The sequence below is a fragment of the Triticum urartu genome, chromosome 2A (assembly GCF_056163025.1).
Source record: "Triticum urartu cultivar PI428250 chromosome 2A, HENAU_Tu73, whole genome shotgun sequence".
NCBI classification, from domain to species: Eukaryota; Viridiplantae; Streptophyta; class Magnoliopsida; order Poales; family Poaceae; genus Triticum; species Triticum urartu.
The window spans coordinates 650,731,216-650,741,913 of NC_141874.1; the positions used below are offsets into that span (position 1 = coordinate 650,731,216).

At 43.5% G+C, this 10,698-nt stretch overlaps 1 non-coding gene and 1 pseudogene across 1 annotated transcript; one reads left to right on the forward strand and one right to left on the reverse strand.

Annotated features, from left to right (window-relative positions):
* Nucleotides 1–3,079: 3,079 nt before the first annotated feature.
* LOC147986411 (uncharacterized) lies at nt 3,080–4,336 on the forward strand (annotated as a pseudogene).
* LOC125541848 (small nucleolar RNA R71) lies at nt 3,269–3,372 on the reverse strand. The gene has a single exon (XR_007297693.1). It is a non-coding gene; the product is annotated as a small nucleolar RNA R71 (small nucleolar RNA).
* Nucleotides 4,337–10,698: the final 6,362 nt, after the last annotated feature.

Sequence of the window (10,698 nt, forward strand, 5' to 3'; positions counted from 1 at the left end):
GTAGTTGTCGGAGTTGGAGCCGGATACGCATTCACCAACATGAACTTGATGTCTTCGTCTTGTGTAGATCTTTGATGACTTGTCCTTCCTTTCCAAATCCTTGCTTCCGCGAGAGGGTCTTCGTTCATACCGATCATCTCTAATCCTTCTCTCTCCTGGTGGTGATTCCTCTCTGTTACTTCTCCTTTTGGGCGAGTCTTCTCTTCTTTTGTAGGGAGTTGTACACTCACTAGAGTAGTGTCCGGGTCTTCCACAATTGTAGCAATTGCGATCACGATCGGAAGATCTTTTGTCATTGTAGGACCTTGACTTGGAACTTCTTTCTTTGCTTCTACTCTTGTAGAACTTGTTGAAGTACTTCACCATTAGGCTCAATTCTTCATTGAATACTTGTTTCTCACTTGATATTGTAGGAGCATCACATGAGGCTATGTAAGCACCACTTGACTTGTTGTGGAGCTCTTCTTTATTCTTGAGTGACATCTCATCAGCAACAATTCTACCAATGACCTCCGTTGGCTTGAGATCTTTGTTATTGGGCATAATTTGGATCAGTGTGCACACGGTATCATATTTTCCACCCAAGGTTCTCAGGATCTTCTTAATGATGAATCTGTCGGTCATCTCTTCCCTTCCTAAGCCGCCAATCTCATTTGTGATGAGAGCAAGCCTAGAATACATTTCAGTGACTCCTTCACCATCCTTCATTTTGAACTTGTCAAGTTGACTTTGAAGCAAATCCAATTTGGATTCCTTAACAGACTCGGTACCTTCATGCATATCAACCAAAGTATCCCAAATTTCCATTGCATTCTCAAGGCGGCTGATTTTGTTGAATTCTTCGGGGCACAATCCGTTGAAGAGGATATTGCAAGCCTGAGCATTGTATTGCAACATCTTCAATTCTTCTGCGGTCGCTTCCATCTTCAAAGGATTCACCTTGCAAATCAATACACACAATATCCCAAATGACAGGATTATGCCCAAGAATATGCATTTTCATCTCATGCTTCCAACTAGCAAAATTAGTGCTGATAAGCACATTTCATATATATAATTTGGGCACACAAATTCACCATTTATTGAGATATATCAATCGTTTCTTGCCTAGAATTATCGAATATTCAAATGATATTCACAAAAGAGGTCGTGACTATTTGTTTGTTTCTTTTGCAGAAAAGTGCGACAAGGCACTATAATCTACAAGTTTTTGTCTAGAAAGAATTGAGGAACAAGATCACGGGCAAGAAGAGAATAAAGAGGGACTCAAGCTTGAAGAAGATTAAAGCTTAGGGCGGGCTAGCTTAAGAAGTGGAGGGATCATCTTGTGCCAAAAGAAGGAAGGAGGGCCAAACTGAAAACGTTCAGATCTGATCGGAGGGGATCAAAATCCCTAGTAGCCTCCATTCCCAAATCGGGCCTGGCACATCTCTCTCTCCCTCACCCCTCCTTCTCCACCTCCGGCTGCCGCGACGGCCAGGCCGGCGTGGCGGTGCGCCACCCAGCCATCTATCCACTCTGCCTCCACCAGCGCCATCATCACCACTCCACTGCGCCGCCGCAACTCCTCCATCCATCACCGCCGCCATCTCGCGCGCCCGACAAGACGAGGGGAGGCACAAGGTGTCTGATCCTCCGCGCGACCAACACCTCACACCCCTGCTTCTCTTCTTCTTCCCGAAGTCCTTCCTTTTGCCCCTCTTCTTCCCCATCGCCTTCCTGCTGCTCTCTCAACCTCCCTCTGCTGCAGCTCTTCTCTAAGCCCTCATGCCCCTGCCGCTCTTCCCTAACTCCATGTTCCTGCTGCTCCTCTTCTCCTAATCTTGTTGTTGCTCTTCCTGAACCCTTGCTGCTGCTCCTTCTCTCCTCCACCTCTTGCTCCTGCTTCTCTCTGAACCGAACTGGTGCTGCTCCCTCTCTCACGAACCTGTTGCTGCTCCTCTCTCCCTGATGCCCCTACTTCCTCTCTGAATTCCAAATTGTTCCTGTTCTTCGTCTCCCCCCTCTCTGTGTGTGAGTTAGTGTGTGCGTGTGCCTGTGTGTGTGTTTGTATGTGTGTGTAATTTTTGTGAACAATTAGAGTGGAGACTTGATAGATTGTACTCTGTTTTACACTACTTCAATATATGTGAATCGCCCGTTCGTTATTTGTCCGTTACATTCAGGTTACTAGTTGTGAATCTTGTGTTGTAACTGTTCATTGTGAAGTCAGATGTATGAACATGTTTGATTCTTTGTCCCTGTGATAGGTTCCAGTACATGTGTTTCTTTTATGTTGTCTCAATTTCTTGTGATATACATGATAGTGATATGAACCATTTCTGTTCCTGTCTTACAATCTTGCACTAGACCTTTTCTTACTTTCTAGCTTTTATATTATATTTGAAGTCTGCTTGTGTTAGCATTTTTAATTCTCAAGTAAAACAGAAAACACCAAAAATATAGTGAAGACAATCTTGTTCTCTTTTCCTTGTTCACATTCTGTTAGTCGGCGATCTTCAGGAATAACCTTGTTAGTTTAGGTTTTATTTTCCGCTTTCATCACCCAATATCGTGTTACCTAGCTTTAGCCGAATATAGTTGATGTCGCCTAGTCCCTGTGGAGAACACGACACTCACAGAATGGGGCGTTAAAACCCCACTGTACCTACAACTGATCATTTTGGCGCCGTTGTCGGGGACTAGCGTCGAGCGATTATGTTACACTATAAACTAGGTTTACTTTATTTCCTTGTTTAATTTATCGTGTATTTCATTTTCTGTGTTTCTTTTATATTTTTTTCATTGCTGTTGCTTCGGCTTAATAGGATACTAACCTTCTGACTAGTATTTACTGTTTATGAGCGTGAGTAGGAAATCTGAACTATTTACAGGCTGATTGATAGTTACACTTGGTTGAGATGTGGCGATGCTTCGTGATGTTTGGATGCCAAGCAACCAATGCTATTTCACAGGGCCACTTTGGCCATCTTTTGGGGCGGAAAATTTTGAGCTAAAGCTTGGTCTTATTGCTTTGGTTCAACAACATCAGTTTGGAGGACTGCCTACTGAGGATCCCTATGAGCATTTACACCGAGTCATGGAGTATTCAGGTACAGTCAAGTACCATGGAGTTCCTCAAGATGCTATCAATTGCATGCTGTTCACATTCTCTCTCCGAGATGATGCTCGTGCTTGGTATCGATCCTTGCCATCAAGATCATTCAGTTGGAACGAGATATCATGAGCTTTCTTGGATAAATATTTCCCACTACACAAGCAGTCCGCAATTCGAGATGAGATCTTCAGCTTCGTTCAGCGTGAAGGCGAGAGCTTGTATGATGCTTGGGAGAGGTACAAAGCCTTATTCAGGAGATGTCCTAACCACGGGCTCGAGAGATGGTTAGAGCTGCAGATATTCTATAGAGGATTGACTTCGGACACTCGAGCTTACGTCGATATGGCATCGGGTGGAGCTATTACAAACAAGACACTTGATGATGCTTTTCTGCTGATTGAGAACATAGCCTTCCACCAACTTCAGTGGTACAATGAGAAGCCCACCTCTGATTCAGTTGCTTGCTTGCAACAAATCACTTCATGTCAGCAAGAATGTCTTACACAAAATCTGGAACCAGTTTCTCCGTGTGACAAGATTGAGCTTTCATGGATTATCTTTGATGATGATGACACCATCGTAGTTGGCACACACACTTCAGATCATATGGATACCAGTGTTAGAGATTTAGTTTTGCATTGCGATGATTCTTCCATGGATGAGCCAGAGCTGCAGTTAGTTGTTTATGATATTGAGGAGTCGCCTTTAGTTGATATCGATCATGTGCTGCTAGAGCCAGATATGGAGAAGTTCACCTTCGATGATGTTAGCCGCATTGATTCCTCAACACTTGAGCCAGAGATGGAGAGCTTCATGGTTAATTATGATGAGGTGGATTCAGATGTCAAGGAGCCAAGCTCTACTATTTCACTTGTTGACACGAGTCCGGTGGAAATTTCTACTACCACACCTCAATTGGTATCTTCAATTGAGGTAGTCCTGAAGCTTCTTCCTAACTATCTCAGGTATGATCTGAGCCTTCTGGACAAGACCTGCAATATCATGGATACTGCCTATGCACCATGCGATTTATTGATGATATCTATTTATCATATTCTCAATAAATATGCTTATGTGATAGGATACTTTATTGATGACTTAGAGGGCACTGTCCCTATCACTTGTATTGGCTTGTTTGTTGAGTGCTCTTTCAGGTTTATGCTTGTGCACCATTTACTGCGAGTTGACCGAGTTTGAGATGACATTCCCTGGGATCCTGGTGGATTCATAGCATGGTGATGAGGAGATGCAATGATCACATACGAGGAAGAGAAGCTTGAGCATGCATGTGGATCGAGAAGAGCAAAAGGAGTAGAGCTGCAGTTTAGAGAGAGATTGAGCGAGACCTACATCACAAAAGCCCGGTGAGCTTTCATGACCCAATCTGAAATCATCACCCATTGATGCATGCTGTAATCATTTGATATCTCGGTAGCTTGAGCCATTTCTTAATTGTTGTCATGCTGAAATTCACCTTTGGCGTTGTGCTTGATGTGAATTTGTGAACTTGATTTCTAAATGCCTTGTAAACCAGTGATCTACACCATGCGTGCTTTGCTGAAATTAGTGAGAACTATTAGTTTTGAGTGCTCAAATCCCTAGTGCACTAATAAACTTTATCATTTTCTGCTTTTACCTTGATACGCCTATATCATCAAGTGTTAGATGCTGATTTTGTGCCAAGTGTGTTCCCATTCAGAGCAATCACTTATCCACTATGGATTAGCATGCTATGTTCTCTGGATCGGTAGCATGTGAAGCAAACATGGATGAGTGATGATTCTTGTTTCCTTCCTTATGTTTCATGCCATTCTAATTCCTTTGTTCAATATGTTATAATAAATATAAGTCTAATCTACCTACAGTAGCATGTCATGTTCCCTGGATCGGTGGCATGTGAAATTTGGTTAGCTTGGACACTAATTAATCATTTCATAAAAATCCAATTGTCGAACTAGATGTATACCATGTTCTCTGGATCGGTGGTATGTTCCTTTGGGGAGACAATAACAAAAAAACTAATAATTGGTTGAGCCAGGTGACGGTGTCCTCGACTAGGGGGTACTCACCACGCCGTCTCCCGATCTGTTAGATTGGGCCGAGGACCCCCATGGCCGTATACTCATGGGCCAGTTCAGACAACTGCCACATACATGGAAGATTCCAGAAGACTTGGTGATCAAGACAAGGACTCCTCCCCACCGGCGTATTCGATTAGGACTCTTGTTATCCTAGGCCTCTGGTGCATTATATAAACTGAGGCGAGGCTAGTCGATAGATCATATACATACAATCATACCATAGGCTAGCTTCTAGGGTTTAGCCTCTCCGATCTCGTGGTAGATCAACTCTTGTACTACTCATATTATCAAGAATAAATCAAGAAGGATGTAGGGTTTTACCTCCATCAAGAGGGCCCGAACCTAGGTAAAACATCATGTCCCCTGCCTCCTGTTACCATCCGCCTTAGACGCACAGTTCGGGACCCCCTACCCGAGATCCACCGGTTTTGACACCGACACCAGGTGTATACCATGTTCTCGGGATCGGTGGTTTGTTCCTTCGGTGAGACTAATAAAATAATATGTGTGTTTATTTCAAATTCCATAAGTGGATCAACCACAATGTTATATCTCTGTAAATAAGTGATTTGATCACAAGATTTAATTCCAGTTCATTTTGTTCTCGGGATCATGCTCTCTTTAGAAACCATTTGGCACAGTCATCACTTAAACTTGTTGATCCTATTTTATCATTGTGAAAGTTTAAAATGGTCATGCTTATTAGTATCCTACTGCCTTGTAGCACTCCTAACCATTGATTTTCACTAGCAAAGTTCAAAGCATGCTATGTTTGGAGATCTACTTCACTTGTCATTATCTAGTCAGCTCACTATTCACAATCATGCTCTTTTCATATTCCTTTGCTTGAGGACAAGCAAAGATTTAAGTGTGGGGGAACTTGATAAGCACATTTCATATATATAATTTGGGCACACAAATTCACCATTTATTGAGATATGTCAATCGTTTCTTGCCTAGAATTATCGAATATTCAAATGATATTCACAAAAGAGGTAGTGACTATTTGTTTGTTTCTATTGCAGAAAAGTGCGACAAGGCACTATTATCTACAAGTTTCTGTCTAGAAAGAATTGAGGAACAAGATCACAGGAAAGAAGAGAAGAAAGAGGGACTCAAGCTTGAATAAGATTAAAGATTAGGGGGGCTAGCTTAAAAAGTGGAGGGATCATCTTGTCCCAAAAGAAGGAGGAAGGAGGGCCAAATGAAAACGTTCAGATCTGATCGGAGGGGATCAAAATCCCTAGCAGCCTCCATTCCCAAATCGGGCCTAGCACATCTCTATCTCCCTCACCCCTCCTTCTCCACCTCCGGACGCCGCGACGGCCAGGCCGGCGTGGCGGTGCGCCACCCAGCCATCTATCCACTCCGCCTCCACCAGCGCCATCATCACCACTCCAGTGCGCCGCCCCAACTCCTCCATCCATCACCGCCGCCATCTCGCGCGCCCAACCAGACGAGGGGAGGAATGAGGTGTCTGATCCTTCATGCGACCAACACCTCACAGCCCTGCCACTCTTCTTCTTCCCGAAGTCCTTCCTGCTGCCCCTCTTCTTCCCCATCGCCTTCCTGCTGCTCTCTCAACCTCCCTCTACTGCAGCTCTTCTCTAAGCCCTCATGCCCCTGCTGCTCTTCCCTAACTCCATGTTCCTGCTGCTCCTCTTCTCCTAATCTTGTTGTTGCTCTTCCTGAGCCCCTACTGCTGCTCCTTCTCTCCTCCACCTCTTGCTGCTGCTTCTCTCTGAACTGAACTGCTGCTGCTCCCTCTCCCACGAACCTGCTGCCGCTCCTCTCTCCCTGATGCCCCTACTTCTTCTCTGAATTCCAAACTGTTGATGTTCTTCGTCTCTCCCCCTCTCTGTGTGTGAGTGAGTGTGTGCGTGTGCGCGCGTGTGTTTGTATGTGTGTGTGTAATTTCTATGAACAATTAGGGTGGATACTTGATAGATTGTACTCTGTTTTACACTATTTCAATATATGTGAATCGCCCATTCGTTATTTGTCCGTTACATTCAGGTTACTAGTAGTGAATCTTGTGTTGTAATGATACGTCTCCGTGGTATCTACTTTTCCAAACACTTTTGCCCTTGTTTTGGACTCTAACTTGATGATTTGAATGGAACTAACCCGGACTGATGATGTTTTCAGCAGAATTGCCATGGTGTTATTTATGTGCAGAAACAAAAGTTCTCGGAATGACCTGAAACTTCACGTAGACTATTTTTGGAAATAATAAACAATACTGGCAAAAGATCAAGACCAGGGGGCGCACACCCTAGCCACGAGGATGGGGGGTGCGCCTGCCCCCCCTATGCGCGCCCCTACCTCGTGGGCCCCCTGGAGCTCCTCCGACCTCAACTCCAACTCTATATATTTGTGTTCGGAGAGAGAAAAATCAGGGAGAAAGATTCATCGCGTTTTACGATACAGAGCCGCCGCCAAGCCCTAAACTCTCTCGGGAGGGCTGATCTGGAGTCCGTTGGGGGCTCCGGAGAGGGGAGTTCGTAGCCGTCGTCATCATCAACCATCCTCCATCACCAATTTCATGATGCTCACCGCCGTGCATGAGTAATTCCATCGTAGGCTTGCTGGACGGTGATGGGTTGGATGAGATTTATCATGTAATCGAGTTAGTTTTGTTAGGGTTTGATCCCTAGTATCTACTATGTTATGAGATTGATGTTGCTATGACTTTGCTATGCTTAATGCTTGTCACTAGGGCCCGAGTGCCATGATTTAAGATCCGAACCTATTATGTTTTCATGAATATATGTGAGTTCTTGATCCTATCTTGCAAGTCTATAGTCACCTACTATGTGTTATGATCCGGCAATCCCGAAGTGACAATAATCGGGACCACTCCCGGTGATGATCGTAGTTTGAGGAGTTCATTTATTGATTATGTGTTAATGCTTTCGTCCGGTACTCTATTAAAAGGAGGCCTTAATATCCCTTAGTTTTTGCTAGGACCCCGCTGCCACGGGAGGGTAGGACAAAAGATGTCATGCAAGTTCTTTTCCATAAGCACGTATGACTATACTAGGAATACATGCCTACATTACATTGATGAATTGGAGATAGTTCTGTGTCACCCTAGGTTATGACTGTTACATGATGAACCGCATCCGGCATAATTCTCTATCACCGATCCAATGCCTACGAGCTTTCCATATATTGTCCTCCGCTTATTTACTTTTCCATTGCTATTGTTACAATCACTACAAAATACCAAAAACACTACTTTTGCTACCGTTACCTTTTTCTATCGTTACCACTACTATCATATTACTTTGCTACTAAACACTTTGCTGTAGATATTAAGTTTCCAGGTGTGGTTGAATTGACAACTCAGCTGCTAATACTTGAGAATATTCTTTGGCTCCCTTGTGTTGAATCAATAAATTTGGGTTGAATACTCTACCCTCGAAAACTGTTGCGATCCCCTATACTTGTGGGTTATCATGTAACTGTTCATTGTGAAGTTAGATGTATGAACATGTTTGATTCTTTGTCCCTGTGATAGGTTCCAGTATATGCATTTCTTTTATGTTGTCTCAATTTCTTGTGATATACATGATAGTGATATGAACCATTTCTGTTCCTGTCTTACAATCTTGCACTAGACCTTTTCTTACTTTCTAGCTTTTATATTATATGTGAAGTCTGCTTGTGTTAGCATTTTTAATTCTCAAGTAAAACAGAAAACACCAAAAATATAGTGAAGACAATCTTGTTCTCTTTTGCTTGTTCGCATTCTCTTAGTCGGCGATCTTCAGGAATAACCTTGTTAGTTTAGGTTTTATTTTCCGCTTTCATCACCCAATATCGTGTTACCTAGCTTTAGTCGAATATAGTTGTTGTCGCCTAGTCCCTGTGGATAACACGACACTCACAGAATGGGGCGTTAAAACCCCACCGTACCTACAATTGATCAAGTACCATCAAAGTAAGGACCTCTACGGTGGTAATTTCCCTCGCTAGATGACATACTCTCCTAGGTGCAGCTATCGCACGTCCACGTTGATGGAGACTTCAACCCACGAGGGTTAACGATTGCGTGAGTCGACGGAGGGCTCCACCCACGAAGGAGCAACCTTGTCTATCCCACCATGGCCATTGCCCACGAAGGACTTGCCTCACTTGGGTAGATCTTCAGGAAGTAGGCGATCTCCTTGCCCTTACAAACTCCTTGGTTCAACTCCACAATCTTGTCGGAGGCTCCCAAGTGACACCTAACCAATCTAGGAGACACCACTCTCCAAAAGGTAATAGATCATGTGATGATGATGAACTCCTTGCTCTTATGCTTCAAATGATACTCTCCCCAACACTTAACTCTCTCTCATAGATCTGGCTATGAAGGAAAGATGATTTGAGTGGAAAGCAACTTGGGGAAGGCTGGAGATCAATATTCTTGTGGTTGGACTGGAATGTCTTGGTCTCAACACATGAGTAGGTGGTTCTCTCTCAGAAAATGAGTAGTGGAAGTGTATAGGCATGTTTTGATGGCTCTCTCTTGAATAGGGAAGGGGGTGGAGGGGTATATATAGCCTCCACACAAAATCCAACTGTTACACACATTTGACCCAACTCGGTCAGACCGAATAGGTGAACTCGGTGAGACCGATTCAGTTCAAAATGTGAATGTTATGAATCTCGGTGGGACCGACATGATCAACTCGGTGGGACTGATGTGCGAGGGTTAGGGCAAAACCTCATCTCGGTGTGATCGATTGCATGAACTCGGTGAGACCGATTGCAGCAATGAGAAAACAAAGAGTTGGTCAGGAAAACTTGGTGGGACCAATCGCTCATTTCGGTGAGGCCAAAATGTTAGGAAGGGAACAGAGAGTTTGCATTACGAACTCGGTAGGACCGATTGCTCATTTTGGTAAGACCGAGACGTTACGAAGGTAAATAGAGAGTTTGCAATCCCATCTCGGTGAGACCGAACTGATTAGGGTTTCTGGCTTTGGCTATGTCATAGGAACTCGGTGGCGCTGGATAGACCAGATCGGTGGGGCCGAGTTTGACTTTAGGTTTTGTACATATTTGGATTTAAGAAAATGGTTGAGGGCTTTGGAGAAAATCACTAAGCATTTTGAGCAAGTAGACCATTAAGCAAGACCTCACCCCCTTTTAAAAGTATTGGCTTTTCCTATGGACTCAATGTGATCTTGGATCACTATAATAGAAATGAAGAGTCTTGATCTTTTGCCAATCTTTGTCCTTAGCATTTTTAGGGGTCCACATCTCTAGTCCATGCCATTGCCAATCATTGAACTTTCTGAAATATTCAACTTGAATGGATATTAGTTCAATGAGCTATATGTTGTTATGAATTACTAAAACCACCCAGGGATTAGTTGCAATTTCAATATGCCCTAGAGGCAATAATAAAGTTGTTATTTTATATTCCTTATTCATGATAAATATTTATTATTCATGCTAGAATTGTATTTATTGGACAATGGGTGAATACATAGACGAACAAGGTGTCCCTACTTTGCTTCTACTTGA